Below are 22535 nucleotides of genomic sequence, written 5' to 3'. Positions count from 1 at the left end.
TGAATGTAATGAAATTCTATGCACTTTCACTCCATAAGCAAGAAAAAGATCTGGGTGTCACCATCATATTGATAACACCCAGCACCAAATCCCCTGATGACCTCACCCAGCAGTTTCATGTAGATGTTAAAAAGCATTGGTGACAGAATGGAACCCTGAGGGACTCCATATAGTAGCTCCCATTTAGAAGAGCAACTGTCACCAAGCATCCTAATCTGAAATCCACCCGAGACATAGGAGTGGAACCATTGTAAAAGAGTGCCTCCTATCTCCAATCCCTCAGGTGATCCAGAAGGATACCATGGCTGGTGGTATGGAAAGCTGTGAAAAGATCCAAAAGAACCAGCAGAATCTGTCAATTCTCTGGTGAAGGTCATCTATCCATCTTATTTTCCATCCATCTTATTCATCTGTTATTTCTCTGCGTAAACCGCCCTGAGCCATTTTTGAGAAGAGTGGTATAGAAATTGATAAATAAATAAATAAATAAATCTATCAGGCTGACCAAGGCCATCTCAGTCCCATAGCCCACCCTAAAGCTGGTTTGAAATGGATCTAGATAATGAGGCTCTTCTCACAAAAAGTAAGAAGAGCCATGAGAGGGTTAGCGGGGAGAGCGGTCTTAGCCCGCTCTCCCCACAGACAAGCAGGGCGGTAGCCCTGGGCAGCCAGATTGGCTGCCCACACAACTGCCAGCTCTGTTATGGAGCCGGCGGGGCTGGGGGGATTGGGGGCTGCGCGGCTCCTGGAAGGTCCAGCATGCCCTGCACAAGCATGCAGGGCATGCTGGAGAGACCCCCGAGCTGGGACTCTTTTCAGCCTCCTGGTCAGGGGTCTCCTCATGAGTAGCTGTGGCGCGGAATCACACCGTGGCAACTCATGAGCAGAAAAACCGGGTTTGCAGAGCACTCGCTCCACAAACCCACTTTAAAGGGAGGAGTAGTTTAACCCTCCAGGCAGGTTAAACGCCTGGAGGCCACCGGGCTTGCCTGCAAGCCCGGTGGTTCTCATGGTCAGGCAAAATAGGGCTAGGCTCCCCTAGCCCAATTTCGCCTGATCGTGGGAACAGCCTCAATCTGTTTCCTCCAAGACTGCTTTGAGCTGGTCAACCACTATCCTCTTCGTCATGTTACCCAACCTTGGGAGGTTGGAGACTGGCCTATAATTATCAACCACCAGGGATCTAGAGTGTGCTTCTTAAGAAGGGGTCTAACCACTGCCTCCTTCAAACACGGCGATGTCCTGCTCGTCTTCAGTGAGGTATTAATGATATCAACTAGGCCAGCTTCAACAACCTTCCTGCAAGATGAAATTAGCCATTTTGGGCAAGAATCCAAAGAACAGGTGGTGGGCAATACCACTCAAAGCAGCTAGTCCCCATCTTCAGGAGTCACAAACTGAAACTGGTCAGATCTAATCTCGCATGAGGGATTACTTGGCATCTCCTCAACTGGTCTTGCAGAAATACTGGAGTCCAGATCAGCCTGAATGCAAGATGGTTTATCTGTAAAGAACACATTGAAGGCATCACATAGACATTGTTTCTGGAAACAGATTTGAAACACAAGGGGCTTGAGTTAAACCCCTAACAATCTGGAACAGCTCTGCTGGATGAGAACTTGTAGATGCTATATGCACAGAAATTGTTGTTTCCAACTGAAAATTGTTTCCTTGCTGTACGTATTGCCACAGCATAGGCCTTCAAATGGGCTCTATGCTGTGTCTTATCAAATTTGTCCTCTTCCATTTGTGCTTATTGGGCCTTTTATGCCAAATTCCCCAGCATCTCACCTCTCACACAGACTCTGGAGCCTGAAACCACAGCTCATCAGGACAATCAGGACCATGGCTCATGCTGGCAGAAGGAATTCCAGCAGCTAGTCTTCTCTACTGGTCAAGGCCAAAGGGAGGAGACAAGGCCGGCCCAGCAAATCTCCTTGATCAGGCCAGAGAGATTCAAATGGCAGAGAAGTCCCTAACCCTCTTAGCTAGCCCCCTCAATCTTACTTTTAGCACCTGAGTGCATACATTCACATAGGGTACAAAGGATGAGTGTGATCATGACCATGGGCTTTCGCTCAAACTGCAAGCTTCCACTGTCACTGCTTCAGTTTCTGCACATTCAACAGCATGGGGAAATGGGCAGGGCTGGCATCAGGTAGTGAGGGCTCTCAGGCAAAGCCCTGTTCTGGAGTCCTTCATGGAACACTGGCCCCCTGCTCCCCCATAGCATTGAGCACTGGACCACAATGGATGCTGCCCAGTTAGTTTTCCAGGCACTGGAAACCAGTGGGGAACCAACAGGTGCCCAGCACCAGGGAAGTTAATCTAGGAGTAGACCATTCCTCCTCCAGTGCTGCCACCAGAGCAGAAGCACTGAAGAGGACATCTGCCTATTGCTGCCCAGTAAGCCTCTCCACTGGGCCCTGCCCACTGGTAGGTGTACCAGGTGAAGGTGGTAGGGATGTGCATAAAACCGGTTCTCCCGGTTCGGTTCGGATCCGAACCGGGTCCGAACCGGACCAGGGTGGTTCGGTTTTGGTTTTGCCGAACCACCCCCCGGTTCGGTTCGGATCCGAACCGGTTCGGATCCGAACTGGTTCGGATCTCAAAAAATAGCTGGTTTGAAAGGGGACCTTGTGTTCTACCTGCCACCCAAATTTCAAGTCGATTGGACCTTCCTCTGATTTTTGGCGATTTTTTAAAGTTTTAGTGACTTTGGGGCAGTTCAGGGGCATAGCATGGGATCTGGGCAAAAGGAGTGGGGTGGGGTGGTAGTGCCTAATGGGTGCAGGCTACCACCCCAATTTCAGGGGGATTGGGCAAAGGGCTGATTTTTGGTAAATTTCTGAAAATTTCATGTCTTTGGGGCAGATTGGGGCAGAAAGTGGGGGCTGGGGCAGAATAGTGGGGTGTGGTGGTAGTGCCTAATGGGTGGAGGCTACCACCCCAATTTCAGGGGGTTTGGACAAAGGGGTGATTTTTTGAGAATTTTTGAAGTTTTAGTGACTTTGGGGCAGTTTGGGGGCAGAAAGTGGATCTGCCCCAAAATAGTGGGGTGGGGTGGTAGTGCCTAATGGGTGGAGGCTACCACCCCAATTTCAGGGGGATTGGGCAGAGGGCTGATTTTTTGAGAATTTTTGAAGTTTGGGTGTCTTTGGGGCAGATTGGGGGCAGAAAGTGGATCTGCCCCAAAGGAGTGGGGTGGGCTGGTAGATAGTGCCTAATGGGTGGAGGCTACCACCCATCCCCAATTTAAGAGTGATTGGGCAGAGGGGTGAATTATGGTGAATAGAAAAGGTGTGAATTCTCATTCTATCATAGCAAATGAGATATTTTTCAATTAAACAACTCTCATGACCCCACTTTCACTTTTTCACACTTTCCTTTACTATGAATAATATGAGGAAGTAATCAATTTAGCACACTTCACCTTATGAAGACAAACCTCATACAAATAAATTCACCATAATTCACCCCTCTGCCCAATCACTCTTAAATTGGGGATGGGTGGTAGCCTGCACCCATTAGGCACTACCACCCACCCCACTCCTTTTGCCCAGATCCCATGCTATGCCCCCGAACTGCCCCAAAGTCACTAAAACTTTAAAAATTCACCAAAAATCAGCCCTTTGCCCAATCCCCCTGAAATTGGGGTGGTAGACTCTACCCATTGGGCACTACCACCCCACCCCAAAATTTTGCCCCTGGGCCCCTTTTTACCCCCCGAATCAATTCAGATTCAGATTCGGATTAAATCCGAATCCGAACCAAATCAAGGGTGATTCGGGTGACCCAGATTCGGGCACAAAACAGAACAGGGGTGATTCGGTTCGGGTCCGAGCCAAATCACCCGAAATCCCAAATTGCACACCCCTACTAAGCACACACACAGAGAAGAAGCAGGAGGCGGAGTGTGGATTCTATGATAGCATATTAGAGTGGATTGATGGTGTCTCATTGAAAATCTCATTTGCTATCATAGAATCCACACTCAATACCTCAGAAACAAGAGAACCCTGTACCCATGGGGGTGCCCCTACCAGAGATCCCTGTACCCCATGGGTTAGAAACCCATGGGGGTGGTTGGCACCCTATGTGCACTACACCACCACTTGCTCTGGGCCACCCCAGCACCCCCATGTGCACTTATAGGGCTGCTGAAAGCTCCATTATAACTTATTATGAGGAAAAACCTTAAAGACGCGTAAACTTCAAAAATCACTTAAAAATCACCTCTTTGCCCAATTCCTTTCAAATAATTCTGATAGCTTCCTTGCCCACCCTAGGAACTACCACCCACCACACTGCACTCTACGACACCCCTTTCCCCCCGACGTGAAGCTATACATTTGCTGCAATCCTAATTATTCTCTATGAGGAATTCAAAAACACTTAACAATTCACCAATAATCAGAGGAGTGTCCAATTGCCTTGAGATTTTTTGGGTGGTAGGCACCCATGCCTGTCTACCACCCACCCTGCTTTTGTGCTCCTAGGTCCTCCACAACAGGGGATATGGACTGGTTCGGGTCCCATTATACTCAATGAGAAAAATAATTAAAAATATTTCAAATATTCATAAAAAATCATAGGGGTGTCTGATTGCTTCAGGGTTTGCATGGTTGTTGGCACCCATGAGTGCTCCACAATAAGAAATAATGGCCTGGTTCGGGTCCCATTATATCCTATGAGAGAAAAATAAAAATATTTTTCAAAAATTCATAAAAAATCGTACGAGTGTCCGATTGCTTTGGGGTTTGGGTGACAGGTACCCCTGGGTGCCAGCTACCATCTGACCAATTTTCAGCTTTCCAAACCGATCCGAACCGGTCCGAACCGGTTCTAAACGAACCACCCCCAGTTCGGTTCGGATTCGAACCGAACCAGGGGTGGTTCGGTTCGATCCGAACCTCCGAACCGGAACCGGTTCGGACCCGAACCGGTTCGCACATCCCTAGAAGGTGGGCAAAAGAAGCTGATTCCTCCTGCTTCATCAGACAGCACCATTCTGAGTTTCCAGATGCCCCACCTGCTAATATTTAAGCTCTAATATTATATGAGAGAGAGCTTTCTCCACACCATGCATATTATCATATTTCCCCATAGTAATCCTTTTTCCCTACAGCCTCAAACACTTTGACCTTTCTTCGGGGAAAATGGTCAAGCTCCCTGAAAATGTTGCTTGTCCTCTTTCTGCATTTCCTTCAGCTCTCTTTGAGATCCAGTGATCTGTATGCAGCACTTTTGATGTGTTGACACCATGGATCTCTTTTAGGGCATTGTTATACTGGCCATATTATTTTCAGTTCCTTTCCTAAAAATTTGTAGCCTGGAATTTGCCATCTTCACTGCTGCTGTGCACTCAGTCGATGTTTTCATTGAACTATCTACTATGACCCCAAGACTTTGAGGGAGACCACTAATATTGTAATAGGATGATGGAGGCTACTGAGGTAGAAGCAGGCCCACCAAACACTACCTCAGATCTGGAGTAATCACTGAATGGTAGGCAAGGAAGATGGTAGCTGGTATCACTAACTGTAATCTTATTTAACAACTTGGTGTTCGCAGATGCCACCAAATTATTCAGAATGGCAAAACCCTAATCAAATGCTGGCTGCGCTCGGTCCTCCCAGAGGGAGGCAGGGCAGCCATTAGTAAGGGGCTTGGTTCCTGGGAGTTTGCCAGAGGTGCTGTGTGCTGATGCTGGAAACGCCATCATTCATGTGTGTGTTGGGTTATTTAAAAGATATCACACAGTCAATTTGCTCACAGGAAATTGACTGTGTGATTATCTTTTAAATAACCCAGCAAATGCATGAATGATGGCAACCCTAGAACATACTTGCATAAATGATGGCAACCCTAGAACATACAACTCTAGAACATACTTAGTCAGACTATCAGTTCCGAACTCGGTAATGTCTACTCTGACTGGCAGCAGCTCTCCAGGGTTTTAGACGTGAGTTTTCCCACTGCCCTGACTGGAAATGCCAAGGATCAAATATGGGTCTTTCTGCATGCCAAGCAGATGTTTTGCCACTATGGCCCCATTCCTGCCTCAGGTGTATAAAGAGAATAAAGTGACCTAATAATAAATCAATATTTATTATGGTCTTAGACCAGCATAAAGTCAAAGGAGCATGTAACCGGTGGCATTAAAAGCAGTTAAAAATGATAGAGCCTATGCCTATTGGCATTAAGACTGCGAGGGTACTATAAGATTGCAGTAAGGTGAAATCTATGAATGACTGTAAAAAGTGATAAAGGAACTGTAAAATTGCTAAAACAGTAGCATGAGAACTACAGAGTCACAGTAGGGCTAAAAACTATAGGATGCTGTTAAAAGTAGCCAATGTAACACTGGCTACTTTCAAAAAAGGGCCCAGGAAATTACAGGCCGGTTAGCTTAACATCTGTGCCGGGCAAATCGATGGAGAACATTTGCAAAGATAAAGTTGTTAAGTATATAAAATAAAAGGCCCTGCTGAAAGAGAACCAGCATGGCTTCTACAAAGGTAAATCTTGCGTCACCAACCTTTTGGAGTTCTCTGAGAGTGTCAACAGGCATGTGGATAAAGGTGATCCAATTGACATAATATACTTGGTCTTTTCCAAAAGCTTTCAACAAAGTTCCTCATTAAAGATTCTTGAGAAAACTCAGCAGTCATGGGATAAGGGGACAAGTTTATGTGTGGATTGGTAACTGAAGAACAGGAACGAGAGGGTAGGTATTAGAAACAGGGGTGTGCATGAACAGTCCACAGTAAACCAGTCTGCAACCAACTAGGACAGCTAAATCACAAACTGGAGTGGCCTTCAGAAAGGCTGGCCAGTCTGTGAACAAGCTGAATCAAGCCTGGTTCACAGAGGACTGGGTCAATAGTTCTAGGGGCTATGTAAAGTGGCTTTTAAAGAGGAATCCAGTGAGGATTCCTCTCTACAAGCAGAGAGGAATCCTTCACAAAAGGCTTCTGAACAGCAACAAGGCAAGGCACCTTTAAACAAGTGATAAGGTGCTTACCAGCTGTAGTACCGCTCCTCGAAGCTACCTGAACCCAGTGCAAAGCAGCAGTGCTCACCCCAGCAGTCTATGAATGGAGGCATGGCTCTGGCACTGACTAGGCCTCTGTGCATGCGTATTGCTGTCAGTAAGCACCTTATTATTTACGTTTAAAGGTGCCTTGGCTCTTGACACCCCCACCCCCTGGCCGCACTTCAGAAGCCTTTTGTGATGGATTCCCCTTGCCTTGTAAAGGGGAATCCTCGCTGGATCCCCCTTAACAAGCAACTTCACATACTCCCTCAAACGGCTGAACCTGTTTGACCTGGTTTGGCCAAACAGACCAGCTGGTCAATTCAACCAAACTCATTCACGGACCTGCGGTTCGGTCCGAATTTGGGCCGAACTGCAAGAAATGGTCCACACACACCTGAAGCTATTCCTGGAGACTTCCCCTCAATATTTCTTCTAACATCAAGCCATTAATACCACCCGCGTTGCTTTCAATAATCTCCTGGAGTTCGATGCTAACTCCTGGAAACTACACACAAATCCTGGAGGGTTGGCAATCCTAACTGGCTTCAGCACAGAATGTACTTGTGAGGAGGGAACTCAAGAGGAACTCCCCCAATTCTGAACTACAGATGCGTCACTATCTATAGCAATTCAGTTTTTGAGTTCCTGAAACAATTGGATTAATTGGTGAGATTATTCATTTCCTAAATTTTCAAAAGTATAGGACTATGTAACGCTTACACCTAGAAGTGCAGAAAGACAGCAGAGTAAAAATCTGTCCCCATGAAATGACCTCTCAATACAAATTCTGAGGCAAGGTTTCCTAGTTTTACATTGGTTTTGTATCTCCACATTCTATCCTTATCATATAGAATTAGCTGAGCAGACTCAAAGAGAAAAATTCCTTTGCACAATAACAACTCCTCTACCTTGGGTGCCATGTTTGATAGATTGCTTGCCAAACTAGCTTTGGAGATACCAAACCCATAGCAGGAAGAAAGTCAGTCTGATGGGAGCTGAGATGGCAGCCTTCAAATCTGCTAGGGTTGCTAGTTTATTTCTGCTTTTGGGATAACAGTTTTTGGTGGTGTTCAATTGTGCAGAAATCAGGTTTCTCTTTCTAAATCTTATCCATGTCAACAATTTCCATGTTAACCGTTTCCATGCTGTGTTACACAGAAGCTGTACACACAGGCCCTTACTCTATATATGGGAAGCCAACCTATATGTATAAGAATCAAACAAATCTGAGGCACCAGTAAAAATGTAAGGCACAATTAAGGCCACCTCTGCTCCATGGGTGCCCTCTGTTAGTGTAAATACACTTCAACTTGGTTTGTGGCAAACCTCAATTATTTGACTCCAGTCATGGGGTACTGTCAAACAGATGCAAGATGAGATTATTCATTTTGTGCCTCTGCATGTCCCTCCCCGCCAACCCCACCCCACCAGTGCTACAGCATACCACATTCAATTGACCAAAAAATAAATTAAAATGCTGGACTTTCCCAAAGAAAACAGACAACCTGCCTCTTGCTTAGTCTGCTGCTGCTTGACATGATTGGGCTTCATGCAAAGTCAGGCATGAACTATCTGATAATAAAAGCTTTTTAAATGTCCCGCTATTGCTCGTGTTGTAATCCATTAGTATTAGTAACAAAGATTGCAGGAACAGATTAGCTGTTGTATGTTTTGGAGTAGAGCTCAATTGAGCTACTATTTGCAGGGCTAGCACTGGCAGGCTTGCTGGGCCCTGTGTGTCTCCTATGGCTAAGGCTTATCTTTTGATCTTCTTCCTCACTGGAGGAATCTGTTTCCTGCTCCCTTTCCCTCAGCCCTATATATGCCAGCATTAGCTTGACATGACCTGGTACATATCATTGATTCAGATCCGGCAGAGATTGTTGGATGTGTATGTATGTCACTTCCTGCTCACCTTAGCCTAGCCCCTTTCCCCTCAATACATTTAAGCAATTAGCAATGCCAGTGAAAGAAAAGGCAGAGCTGGGCCAGAGTTGATCCATGGGGCAATCCTTTCCCTTAACCACACTCTGCCTGCTTCCCAGCCCTCCCTTTCATGAAGGATGATCACACTGGCGTAAGCTCATCCTGTCCAGCACAAGACAGAGACAGCGAGCCGCAGTCTTCATCCTTTGTTGATTAAAACACATGCACCAACATTCCATGAAGCAGAACACCAGTGTTGGGGACCTGTTGGGGCTGCTGCACATGTGACAAGCAACCCTGACCGTCTTGCACAACATGGTAGTTGCTCAGTGACTTAAAACAGCATCCATGCAGTTGTGCAGTGCTACTTGGGCTGTGGGCCACCTCCAGTCTCAAAAGGCAGGATGGCTCTGAGAACCAGTTGTAGGGGAGAAATGGCAGGAGAGGGGGCACGCCCTCAACTCCTGCTTGTGGCTTCCAGCAGCATCTGGTGGGCCACTGTGAGAAACAGGATGCTGGACTAGATGGGCCTTGGGCCTGATCCAGCAAGGCTGTTCTTATCTTCTTATGTTCTTCTATTGGAAGAGCACATACTGTTTTAAGTTATGCAGTTGCCCTGTTGTGCACCATTGTCAGGGCTGCCTGCCACATGTGCAGCAACTCCACTAATGCTAGCTTTTCATTGCCCAGCATGTCGGGCTCTGTTCCCAGGTTTTTGTGAAAACTGGGACATAAAACTACTCTTATGTGAACATCAATACAAAGAGAGGCCAGTATTGTACCACCATTGCACATCTTATATGAGGTGGATTTTCTAAAAAGCCTTATATCTATGGGGCAAAAAGAACTTTGATTGCTTGGCACTTTCAAAGGACTTGCCTTATTTTTGTGCCACAAGAACTACAGAACATTTGGAATTATATGTTCTGGGTTGGCTTCTGGAAGAACAAAGAAAAACTGGATTATCCCATGAATCAGCACTTCACTGAGTGATGAGTGACTCAACAGTCACTGTGACCTCACTGCTAGGCTATTTAAATCACAATTCTTTCCAAGCAGTTAGCCAGAGCAAGTAGAATTTTGCACGGATAGCCCTGGCATGCAGACTTTTTACTTAAAAAATAAAATAAAATAAAATCTGAATCATTGCTCAACACCAATCACGTGGCAAGATTTTCCCTTGAGTTGCACAAGGGGAACATCCATCATTTTATCTATTAGTCTGGATTCAGCATAAACAGGGAACAAGCAAAGGTCTGATTATTTAAATCTAGTGTCTGGCTATGTGTGGGAGGAAGAATTACAATAGTCTTTTCTGCTCATAAATATTCACTGCCAAAAATTTTATGTGAAGCTTTTTACCCAGAGGCACACAATGACAGAAGTCACTATCTTAGCAGTGGGCTGCTAATTTAGGAACCACCTTTAATCCTATGAAGAAATTGTTTGTTTTTATATGATGGGTGGGAGAATATATGCAGAAAAAATGAGCGAGTTGCTTGTTTGCCATCCAGAAGCTTAACAAATGGTTTTCATGGTCCTCCTTAATTGCTTAGAATCTCTCTTCAGCAATCAATGTGACAACCAATAGTACTTGGAGGAGATGCAGAGGAAACCAGTTTGCTGTTTGAATTTAGGTACAGATGGAGAGAGCTGAAATTTTGGGGTGAAGTAGGCTGAAGCAGAGTCTTCATAGGGTACATCAGATTTCTGATAAGCTGATGCAGGATCAGCAGTTTTGCTGCCTGCTGCTGCTGCCCAATTTGCTACCACTATTTTTTTGGCTGTAGATATGTAAATAAAAGAGATATTACAAGATGCTATCTCTCCATTTCTCTCTTTCATCCTAAGAAAACAAAACCCTGTAGTACTACCCCAGGACTTCTCATCACTCAAGGGAAGGGGGAGCAATCCCATATATTCATAAGGGATTTTTTCTTTCAGTATTGTGGGTTTGAACTTCATCCATATTTGTACAGATCACAATGTTGAAACTTGAAGATTAATTGGTCGTGACATATTATATTTCTATCTCTAGCCTGGAGGCAATAATGGGCTGAATGAGGGATAACAAACTGAGGCTGAACACAGATAAGACGGGGGAGGTACTTATTGTGCGGGGTCAGAACTCAAACTATTTTTATCTGCCAGTTCTGGATGGGGTCATGCTCCCCTGGAAGGAACAGGTACACAGTCTGGGGGTGCTTCTGGATCCAAACCTCTCTCTTGTGTCCCAGGTTGAGGCGGTGGCCAGAGGTGCTTTTTATCAGCTTTGGCTGATACGCCAGCTGTGTCCCTTTCTTGAGATGAATGACCTCAAAATAGTGGTACATATGCTGGTAACCTCTGGGCTGGATTACTGTAATGCTTGTTTGTTTGTTTTTGTTTATTTCGGCCCAAGGCCAGCATAAATTACTGTAATGTGCTCTATGAGGGGCTGCCTTTGTACGTAGTCTGGAAACTGCAGTTGGTTCAGAATGTGGCAGCCAAGTTGTTCTCTGGGTCATCTAGGAGAGACCATATTACTCCTGTGTTGAAAGAACTACACTGGCTGCCAATTGGTTTCTGGGCAAAATACAAGGTGCTGGTTATTACATATAAATCCTTAAACAACTTGTTTGCTTGCTTGCTTGCTTGCTTGCTTGCTTTCTTTCTTTCTTTCTTTCTTTCTTTCTTTCTTTCTTTCTTTCTTTCTTTCTTTCTTTCTTTTCCTTCCTTCCTTCCTTCCTTCCTTCCTTCCTTCCTTCCTTTCAATTTCTATACTGCCATTCCAAAAATGTCTCAAGGTGGTTCACACAGAGAAATAACAAATAAATAAGATGGCTCCCTGTCCCCAAAGGGCTCATAATCTAAAAAGAAAAATAAGATAGACACCAGCAACAGTCACTGGAGGTACTGTGCTGGGAGTGGATAGGGCCAGTTACTCTCCCCATGCTAAATAAACAGAATCACCACGTTAAAAGGTGCCTCTTTGTCAGCTTAGCAGGCCCTGGGTATTTAAGAGAATGTCTTCTTTGCTATGAGCCCCACTGTCTGTTAAGATCATATGGAGAGGTTCGTCTGTGGTTGCCGCGAATTCATTTGATGGCGACTCGAGAATGGGCCTTTTTCGTTGCTGCTCCTGGACATTGGAATGTGCTCCCTGTTGAAGTAAGAGCCTCCCTATCTCTGGCAACTTTTAAAAAGGCACTGAAGACACATTTATTTACCCAAGCTTTTAAATAGATTTATGGATTTAAATGTTTAAATGATCTTAATTGTTAGCTTTGATATTATTATTTTTTTAACGTAAACCACCCTGAGCCATTTTTGGAAAGGCGGTATATACATCTAATAAATAAATAAATGGAGCAGCCTGATGCTAGCCATGTTTACTCAGAATTAAATCCCACTGTGTTCAATGGAACTTACTCCCAGATATGTTTGCATTGTAGCCTTTGGCAGATCGCTTTTGCATTATGTCTAGTTTGGACACTTGATGAACTCCAAAATCCCAGCTGTCAAAGTTTGTTGCACAAGTTATTAAAATGAATTTTAATATGTATATAACGCATGTGGAACTGAACCAAAGGGCATTGCTTGCGAGGCCCAATTGGGGAACTGGAGATGTTCTGCTAGGGTGTGGTGACTGGGTGGTTTAGAATGTAGAGTTTAGTCAACTGTTCCTGTCAGTACATAGCTGTTGTGCCAGTTTCCAAGACATTGTTTTTTCTGCCCACGTATGGAACACCCAGACAGCAACAGCTAGATTTCCCAGAATGAAGCTGGCAAGGAATTTACATAGCATTTGGCTCTCATTTTAAGCTTGAACTTTAACAGGTCCCCCAACACCATCGGAAAACTCTTTGTAGTAACAGTATATGATGTCAAGGCAAATTTAAAAGCAGGTAGTGGGCAATGTAATTATTGAGTTCCCATTACAGACATCTCGGAATGAGTGGACAAATGGCCGTCAAAGCCTTTTTAATAAGACAGGTTCCAACATTATCTTTCCCACACAGAAAGCCAACAGGGAAATGTTAGCTCATTTATTACTGAGGGAAGACACTAAAACAGCTCTGAAAGCACTTGGACACCTGGTGGGACCAGGGCATTTTAAGTCTAGATGTATCATGGCACACTGGCCATTTGGCATGTAGTTTTGGCAGATGATGCTTCCATTCATATATATTTAAAAAATGGTAAAACGAACAAAGCCTCAGAGAAGCTTGCAGCCTTCATGCTAAAAATTGACCCCAAGCAGGTCACCCCAGTTCCTTCATCAAGTAATAAAAAATTGCGGGCGGGGGAGGGGGATGGAGAAGGGCCTGTTCATAATGTGAAGGCCTGTTGCAATATCTAAGGGCTCTAGACTCTGAAATGTCGTAATTTTGTAGCCCCTGAAACATACAACTATCCCTCAGGGGCCCAAATCAAATGTAATCTGCATTATTTAGGAAATAACCTATTTGCTCCAAATTATTTAGAGAGTAAACTATGGGCCATTCACCTCTTAATACCTACAAGAGTTTAATGCTGCAGATGTAGAAACGGTAGACATTAAGCTGACATAGGCATTCCAGGTCACCCAGTAGATGACTGCCTCCCAAGTGTCAGTTGGAACACAGGACATGGAATTTTTTCTTTCAAGGAGAGAGGGAATGCCCTCACCTCTTGCCTGTGGGCTCACCAGAGACATCTGGTGGGGCACTGTGTGAAACAGGATGCTGGACTAAATGGGCCTTGGACCTGATCCAGCAGAGCTGTTCTTATATTCTTATGTACTGAACTGACTCAGATAAAATAGCCAGTCATCTCTAATTCTTCTACATAATGAAAAAGGCAAATCCCAGGCCTAAATATGGTTACCATAGTAACGATACTGAACATCCATGACGGTATCTAACCAATCAATATACCATTATAGTGTTTATTTTATAAATGCCAGTGCCTCTGTAATAGGTTGAAATTGTGTATGATAAACTCATGGTCAAGCTTAAATATGCCAACATGTACAGCAGAAATCATAATTGTGGTATGGATAAAGAAGACTGAAACCATTGTATGATTTACTGATTAAGGAGCTGGAGAAAGGCCTTCAGAAATGCAACCACTAAAATGTATCAGGTCTCTGTGGTTAGACCTCGGGTACCATCAGCTTTACTTACTACATGGTAGTACCTCTGTGACTGTCACACCGCACATGTAATCACTTTGCAGGGGGCAAGCCTGATTAGACAAACCCACAGGCTAAAAGACAAACTGCCGTTTCAGAACTCACATGGGAATGTGGCTTACCCTCTGTGTTATACAAACTCTATAATTATGTCTGTCAGTAGGTTGATGTTTTAAATAGATAATGTATATGCAACCAGCTGATTCAATCAGCTCCACAAGGAACAGCTCTTGAAATATGTTTATGAAAACAAATCTTGACTTATTTCTCAGTTTAATTCCTACAAAGATTCTCTTGAAATTATTTACTAATTTAATAATGCCTGGAATTAGGAGAATAAATTAGTGTTTTGTACTTTAATGATATGATCAAGCAACTCTTGAATGATATTAAAGAGACGGGCAAGATGTGGTTTGTGTGGTTAATGTGTGGAAAAACTCTTAAGGAATTTTGAACGTCTTCTCAGAGCACTTTTGGCGTCTCTCAAAATGTCTCCAATATTTTACCAGAACACAGACCCACACTTGCTGAGAATATTCCTTTAAATGAAATCTAGCTAAACGTTCTACCAAGATCTTTCCTTCAGCAAGACCATGGATGAATGTAGCTGCATAGAAGCAGCACAGACTGCAAGGAATGTGTTGACGGATCTACACTATTGTATCAAGAGTTAAGATTGCTCTGCTATGGTACACCAAACCTTGTTATACCAGAACTTGTTGCATAACATGTATGTTTAGAATAGGTAAGGTATGATATTTAATACATTACTAACCTTTTAAGAAGCAAGCTCTGGGGTAGAAGTCTAGAAGCACAGGGAGCTCTAGGAAAGAGAGGTAAAAGAGGCTGTAGTATTAGTTATGTGATAGTGAATAAGGTCTTTCACATGACCAAGAACCAGAAGGTAGGAGGCAGTAAAACCAGCTTTTTTCCTTTCTTATGAGAACTCATGAGACTCCTGCCTACACAACCCATTCAAATGTGGGTAGTCCAACTTCTTAACCTTGATTCTTATTGAGGTAGGACAAAAATTGCAGCTGCCGTATCTCAGCTTTCCAGTTGTGTGTTGAAATCCCCATTTTAAGCACTCCATGGGAGCCAGTGGCCCTGTTCATCCAGCCATGTTCAGAGTTCTGTGGCGAGAGGGGCCATTCAGAGGAGAGCTTTGAGCGTACTGAGGGATGCCTCTCTGCTAGGGGTGTGCAGAACCAACTCTATTCAAACTGGGTCCTATTTGAATGGGGCCAATTCAACTGGTTCAACTGCAAACTGGATCGACCTCAAAAAGAGGCAGCCATTCAACTTTCGAACCGAACAGAGCCCTGTTAAAATCAAACTGGTCCAATGATTTGAATGGCACGGCAGCCACCATTTTCTCTCTGTGTTTGCAGTTTTTCTCCCTTGCTGATTGGTCTTCTGCCACTACCTTCTGATTGGCTAGCAATCTCCTTTCTCTTGGTTGTCTTGTTATCGGTCAAATCAGAGTGTTGTCAGGGCAACTCTGCCCCCAATGGATGGGGGGAGGGATGAGGGAGGGGGGAGTTTCAACGTGTATTTAAAGCCAGATAGTGCCTGCCTGGCTTCACTCTGCCTCTGGTAGAGGAAGAGAGAGAGCTGTCTTGCCTTGCAGCATTGCTGCTGCCTGTCTTGCCTTGCTCTGCTGCTGCTGGACCACCTTGCTGGACCCATCTTGCTGGACCCCCGGCTGTTGAATGCCAGTTTGTGCTGCCCAGCCTAATTGCCCAAGCTTCCTCCATGTTGGACATCAGCTGAAGATGCCAAAAGAAGGCGATGTCAGATTGATACGCTCCACCATAGAGTGACCCCCTTGGTTTCAGGTCAGAGATTTGAATAAAGGTAAAGTGTGCCGTCAAGTCAATTTCAACTCCTGGCACCCACAGAGTCCTGTGGTTGTCTTTGGTAGAATACAGGAGGGGTTTACCATTGCCTCCTCCCACGCAGTAGGAAATGATGCCTTTCAGCATTGCCCAATAAAGGTGCTTCCCATAGTCTGGGAAACATACCAGCGGGAATTCGAACCAGCAACCTTCTGCTTGTTAATCAAGCATTTCCCCGCTGCGGCACTTAAGGTGGTTACAGAGATTTGTGTACTTTATTTTAAATAAGCTGGCAGAGCTAGGAACAGGGTTGAAGGTGGGGGGGGTGATGCTGGTCAGGGGTGAGGGTGGTGAGAGGGGTTTACACCCCAAGTCACCACTCTCCTCCTAGAGTTGCTTGCGCACAGGCTCACCTATCCATTGCTGCCTGCTCCTGCAGTGCAGCTGACTGTGGTGGCTGAGGAAGAAGCAGGAGGGGGGCTCCCCTGTCATGGAAGAAGCTCTTCTCTTGGTGGGAGCAAAGGACGCAGTATTTCGGCTGCTAGCCCAGCAGTCAGATCACTCTCTCCATCCTCTTCCCCACTAATCCCCCTTCTCAGTGTGACCCCTGCCCAGTCAGAGACTGAGAGGAGCAGGAGTAAGTCATTCCTGTTGTTCCTGAACCCTTTTAGCCCCGTATGGAGGGCAGTGGGGGGTGGGGTGGCCCGCAGCAGGGACCAGCAGCTCCAGTAGCACTGCCACCACCCAAATGGTCCAGGATTGACAGCAGCATGGTATGGGAGCACTTTGAGTACTGCCAAGCCGACCCTATACATGCTGCCTGCATCCACTGAAGGGCACAGGTCATCAGGGTTGCCAAGCACCTTGGGACGTCATGATGTGAAGGCATCTCCAAAAGCGTCATCCGGGGGTCCTTGCTCCTGCTGGCAGTGCTAGGTTGCCTGCTGAACACTCGACTAGTGGCAACAAGGTACATGCTCCTGCCCTCAAGCAGGGAGGACATCACCAGTTGTGGTCTGGTCGCCCAGTCATGTCTCATTACCCGGGCCATTGGAGAGATGATGGCTCTAAACAACCAGCCATTCAAGATGGTGGAGAATGCCAGCTTCCGTCCGCTGCTCCAGCTGCTTGATCCAGACTACCAGAACCCCTCACTTACCAGCTTCAGTAAGCGGGTGGTGCCTGCCCTGTACCAGGCATGCAGGTAGGTTGTGTCAGGGCTGCAGGAGTCAGCAGGGCCCAACACCAGCCTGCACTTCACTACAGATCTGTGGACCAACTAGTGGGATGCAGGCTGCTTTCCTCTCCCTCACAGTGCACTGGTGGGAGCAAGAGAGAGAGGGGACATCATCTTCTGCTGGTGGGATGGTCAGCCCTTCCCATGCCACAAAGCCCAGGTGGGCTGTGATGCATGTGGAGCCGCTGGTCACAGGCACATGGTGGATGAGTTGCCAGTGGTCACTGGATGCCGGGTGGAGGAATGGCTGTCTGGGCAGCCAAACCTTTGCTTAGGCTTCCTGGTCACCAACAATGGGGGCAACATGTTGGAGCCCCACCCCCACTGCAGTTTGTGTCCATACGTTGTATGGCGTCCACTCTGCACATGGTTGCGACTGATGCACTTGGCCTCAAGGAGACCAGGACCACAAAACATTGAGCCTCCCACCTGGAGGGCTGCTGCCGCCACAGCTGCTCTTTTGGAGAAGTGCCACATGAGAGCAGCCTAGTTCCATCAGTGCAAGAAGGGTAGGTGGATGCTTTGAGAGAGGCAATGTGAGCTCAGCCTACCAGGACACACAATCCCTAGAGATGTTGAGACCCAGTGGAACTCCACCTTTCTCTTGCTCCAGTTCCTGCAGGAGCAACAGGTGGCCATCCATGCCATGGCAAGGAAGTGTCACTTGGGAGTGGGCAACCTGTCCAACACAAGACTGGAAGCTCATTTCCAAGCATGTTGACACTCCAGCCATTTATGAGCAGCTTGTGTGCCAAGGCAGCAACACTGAGACAGGCCTTGCCTGCCACTGTTCTCCTGGAGAAGTTGATGGATGAAGTCCAGACATCCCTGGCCACTGGAGAAGCATGTGCCTTGTCAGGTCAGTTATGGTCAGGAATGGTGGATCAGCTCAGCAGCAAGTTGGGTCAATCGTCAGAGCATGTTTTGGCCTGCCTATGTGACACAACTATGAAGGGCGATGCCCTGGCAAGCTGCCCAGGTGGAGGGTCCTCCTGGTTCAAGAGGTTAGGCAGGCATAGGAGAAAAGGCTGGGTCTGAACCAGGAGGGTGCTTGAGCGCCTACTTAAATTAAATTAAAGTATTAAATTAAATGATTTTAATTGTTTAATTGATTTAGTTTTGATTTTAATGGTTAATTGATTTTAATTGTTTGTATTTGTTGTAAACTGCCCTGAGCCATTTTTGGAGAGGTGGTATATACATACATACATACATACATCAAGTGCACATTCCACACCCAGGAGCAGCATGGTGTCCCTGGCAGTGCTAATGCAGCCGGAACTTCCACCTGTGCTTTTCACTCTGTGGTTCAAACAGGGGTGCCTTGGTGCCTTGCCAGGGATACAGAAGGAGCCCACCATGCCCTGCAACAGTGCTGAGCTGTGTGTGCTGCACAACCTGCAGGAGCCAGTGGCAGACCTTGAGACAGAGCCGAGCCAATTTCGGGCAATTCATCATCAAGTCTGGCTGGACTTGATGGTGATTGCTGGATGGCTCCTTTCATATCCACCAACCAGCATGCAGAGCGAGAGAGTGTTCTTCATGGCCGCAGACATGGTGACACCCCATCACTCATGCTTGGATGCAGCTAGTCTTCCTCAAGGCCAACCTCCCCCTGCTAGGCTACCCTGAGCTGGACATGGAAGGCAAATGATTCATGGTCACCTTCATCCACTGCAACACCACTGATATCTTGCTCCACCCTGGCAAGCCACCAAACCAGATGTGACAGTCTGCCCATTAGTGCTGCTAACACAAGCAGAAACTCATGCCCACTGCCAGGTGATGATGGATTGGTGCCCTAAAGCCAGCACCATTCGGAAGTAGGGATGTGCACGAACTGGTTCGGAGGCCATGTTGGAGGCCTCCGAACCGGTTCGGAAACGGACCGATCCGGCAGTCCGGCACTGAGGGAGGGTCTACCTTTAAGGGTGTGGGGGGGTAGAACTTACCCCTCCCGCCGCTCTCCCCCCTTCGGCGCTGCATTTAAAATTGAAGTTTTCAGGGCGGCAGCGTTCCTCCCTGCTGCCCCTGCCCCCGTCGTTGCCCGGAAGAAGCTGTAATAGAAGCACGCACGCATGCGTGCGGCGCGGTGCGCGCGCGCCTGTCGCTGCCATGCATGCGCATGCTGCATACGTCACACGAACGCACACGGCGGCGACAGGCGCGCACGTGCCGCGCGCATGCGTGCTTCTATTACAGCTTCTTCCGGGCAACGACGGGGGCAGGGACAGCAGGGAGGAACGCTGCCGCCCCCAAAATTTCAATTTTAAACGCAGTGCCGGAGGGGGAAGAGCGGCGGGAGGGGTAAGTTCTACCCCTTCACCCTTAAAGGTTGCCCCCCCCCCGGTGCCAGTCCGGACCGGTCCGGACCCATGCACATCCCTATTCGGAAGCCGTGATGATGGAGGTTTGATTCTTTGTGTCTTACTGTTCTCTTGTGTGTTATGGTTAACCTTTTCCCCCAAGCAGCACAGCCACAGACATGCATGCACCTCCCTGCCCCCAAACCATGGCCCATGATGAGTGTGGACTGGTAGGCTGTCAGCACAGCCAGGCCCAGCCAATCTGAGGCCAACTTATTTCAGAAACAAAGACTTCTTCTCAAGTTTATGTTATTTTCTTTTTCTCAGCACTCTCTAATATGCTTGCTGTGCTATTTCTGCTGCTATGATTTATTATGACTGTCAGCTTTTTCTGCATCCCAGATAGAGAAAAGCAGAACCTGGTTGCCTGAGACTAGTTGAGATGTGGTCTGTGAGATGGTGGTGTTGTGGCATGTGGAGGAATAACTGCCTATCCCTCCTATACTTCTACTGCTGCCACCCAGTAGACTTTTTGTATAGCAGGGTCCACCACAACAGCCCTTACTCCTCTGCAAAAGTTACCCAAAACCAAACATTCAGTAGAGTGGAAAGGCTTATAGGCATGGGGTGGAGACAATTAAACAAGTTTCTAATTTTTAAATAATAAGAAAGTTTACTTTGAAAAACATTTGTTCAATTAAAATGTTTGTTTTAGGTTTTTTTCACAGCAAAATTTAGAATACAAAACAAATACCAAAAGAGCACACAGGAGAAAAGAAATGGTTGGGAAAACACACAAACTAAGCGATGAAGATTAAGAGGTTGGTCTTCTATTTGAGCTATGCTTGCAAAAAGGGTGCTGCTCAGTGACGGGTCAAAGGAGAGGTGGGGTAGGCATTTGCCTACGGCAGCAAAATTTGAGGAGTGACACCACTCCTCAAATTTTGCTGCCCCTCTCTGGGGGTGGGGGTGGCTGCAATGAGGGGGGGCAAGAAGAAAGCCCCCCCCTTTTGTGTTAAAAAGAAGCCACTGTGTGGCAGCAGCAATAATTGTAGGGAGGGTAAGGAGGGAAGAGTTGCCCTTTACCTATATCTTTTCCTTGACACAGGAAGGGTGGGGTGGGGCAGGCGGTGGTAGCAGCTGCTGCAGGGAGCGGGGGGGGGAGGAGGCAAGATTTCTCCCTTTTACTGGTACGGGGGACAACAAGCTCCTTCCAGCTCCTTGCAAGTGACTGCATGGGCCTCTCTGCTGTGCAGCCCATTTCCGGACTTCCTCTGCATGGGTTCGTACCCATTCTGCAGCAGTCCTGGGGTTATCGAAATATAACACTGCACATCATGTCGGCAGATTGCATGCTGATTGGCAACTTTTCAACCAATCAGCATGCAATCTATAGGCATTCTAGGATCCTTAAAAGAATTAGGCCTTTGACATTTCAGACTGTTACCAAAAAACTGGTCCTCTTTTAGAGACTATTAAAAATGTCATACAAATATAGTCCAATTGCTATCTAAACTAATGGTAAACAGAAATAAAAACTATAGACAAGGCAGACAAGCACCCCGGTGGGCAGACATGGATACAAGGCAGAGAAGCATTTAGGTTGACAAACTTTGGCAACATGCTTTAACAGCAGAGTTTGATAGGGTGGTTGTGGAACAAGCAGGAAGTAAGCAACCCAAAACAAATTCAGTCTCACAAACTCAAAATAATATGAGAGTATAAGGGCAGAGTCATATCTAAGGCTTACTTTTAACCTCAAAGGATGGCCATGTAAAAAGCTTTTGGAAAACTGGTTCACTTAATAGTTAGGATGACTGTACTGTAAGAAATTCCTCTGTACGTTTCCCATACAGAATGCTTTCATACTGAAGTTCATGAATCCTTGACAGTCCCAAACTGAAGACTAACAAAGAAATTGTGCACCCCTGTTGCAAAACATTGATAAAACAAAGGTTTCTGTTTTGCATTTTGAATAATGTTGAGTTGCAAAAGATGGGGGGGGGGGTGGCGGGGAAGAAATCAAAGTGTTGATTTACCTGTCCCTGTTACAGTGTAGTCTAGGCTCTAGCCTGGGAAGCATGCTCATATTGTGAAGAACTAAGAATTATCTTTGACTTTTAAAAGTCTAATGATATGCACCCCACCCAGCAACAATTACTGATGTCTCAGTATACCAGCCAATTATGTATTCTGAACACTTCCATTCTGTTTCATTTCTTCATCTTGAAATGATCTTTTCAGCCAGTTGATGAATGAGGCCTCTAAGGAATGGAGGATGAAGAAGGCTACAGCACCTCAGGAGAGACTATTAATCAGCTCAAAGTACGGGCTATGCCTTCATGAGGCAGATTATTGGGGTGCCAGCAGGGCAGGAAGTAGGGGTGTGTGTGCCATCTTGACTTGAGCAAGGCTCGAGTTCAATCTGGCTCAACTCGAAGGGTTTGGGTCGAACTGAACCAGGCCAAGTTTGGTTCAAGCTGGACCGGAACTTACTAGTAAAGAGGAATCTGGTAACCATTTCCCTTTATCTATAAAGGGGGTGCCAGGGTGCTTCCCTAACACTAGTCGGGGTGGGAGGGGAGTAAAGTTTTACCTTAAAAGTGCCGCCGCTGGTAGCAGCTGGGGGGGGCTGTGGTGGCAGTATCTCCCACCCAGGGGCGTAACAAGGCTGGAGTGGGCCCAGAGACAAAATTTTAAAATGGGCCCCTTGCTGATACACACACACTTCACAATATATAGTCATGTGACTTGCCTCATGTGACTTGCCTCTCTGGGGGGGAGGCGTGGGGGCCCCCAGGCAGCCGCCTCCCCTTGCCTAATAGTAGTTACGCCCCTGCTCCCACCCCCACCCCCGCTGGAGCAGGAAGGGCTGGTTCAGGCCTGCATGCATGGAGGCCATTTAGAATCCTCTAAACCTAGCTTGCATGTTTTGATTTTTGGCTAGCATAAACTTGTTTCCTTTCTCTTCCCACAAAAGAATTTTCACATTTCTAATGAGTTTGAAGGAGGTGTGGTTTTCTGGGAATAG

The sequence above is a fragment of the Hemicordylus capensis genome, chromosome 3 (assembly GCF_027244095.1).
Source record: "Hemicordylus capensis ecotype Gifberg chromosome 3, rHemCap1.1.pri, whole genome shotgun sequence".
Taxonomy (NCBI): domain Eukaryota; kingdom Metazoa; phylum Chordata; class Lepidosauria; order Squamata; family Cordylidae; genus Hemicordylus; species Hemicordylus capensis.
The sequence above is the reverse complement of the archived record's forward strand: the minus strand, read 5'-3'. Positions refer to the sequence as shown.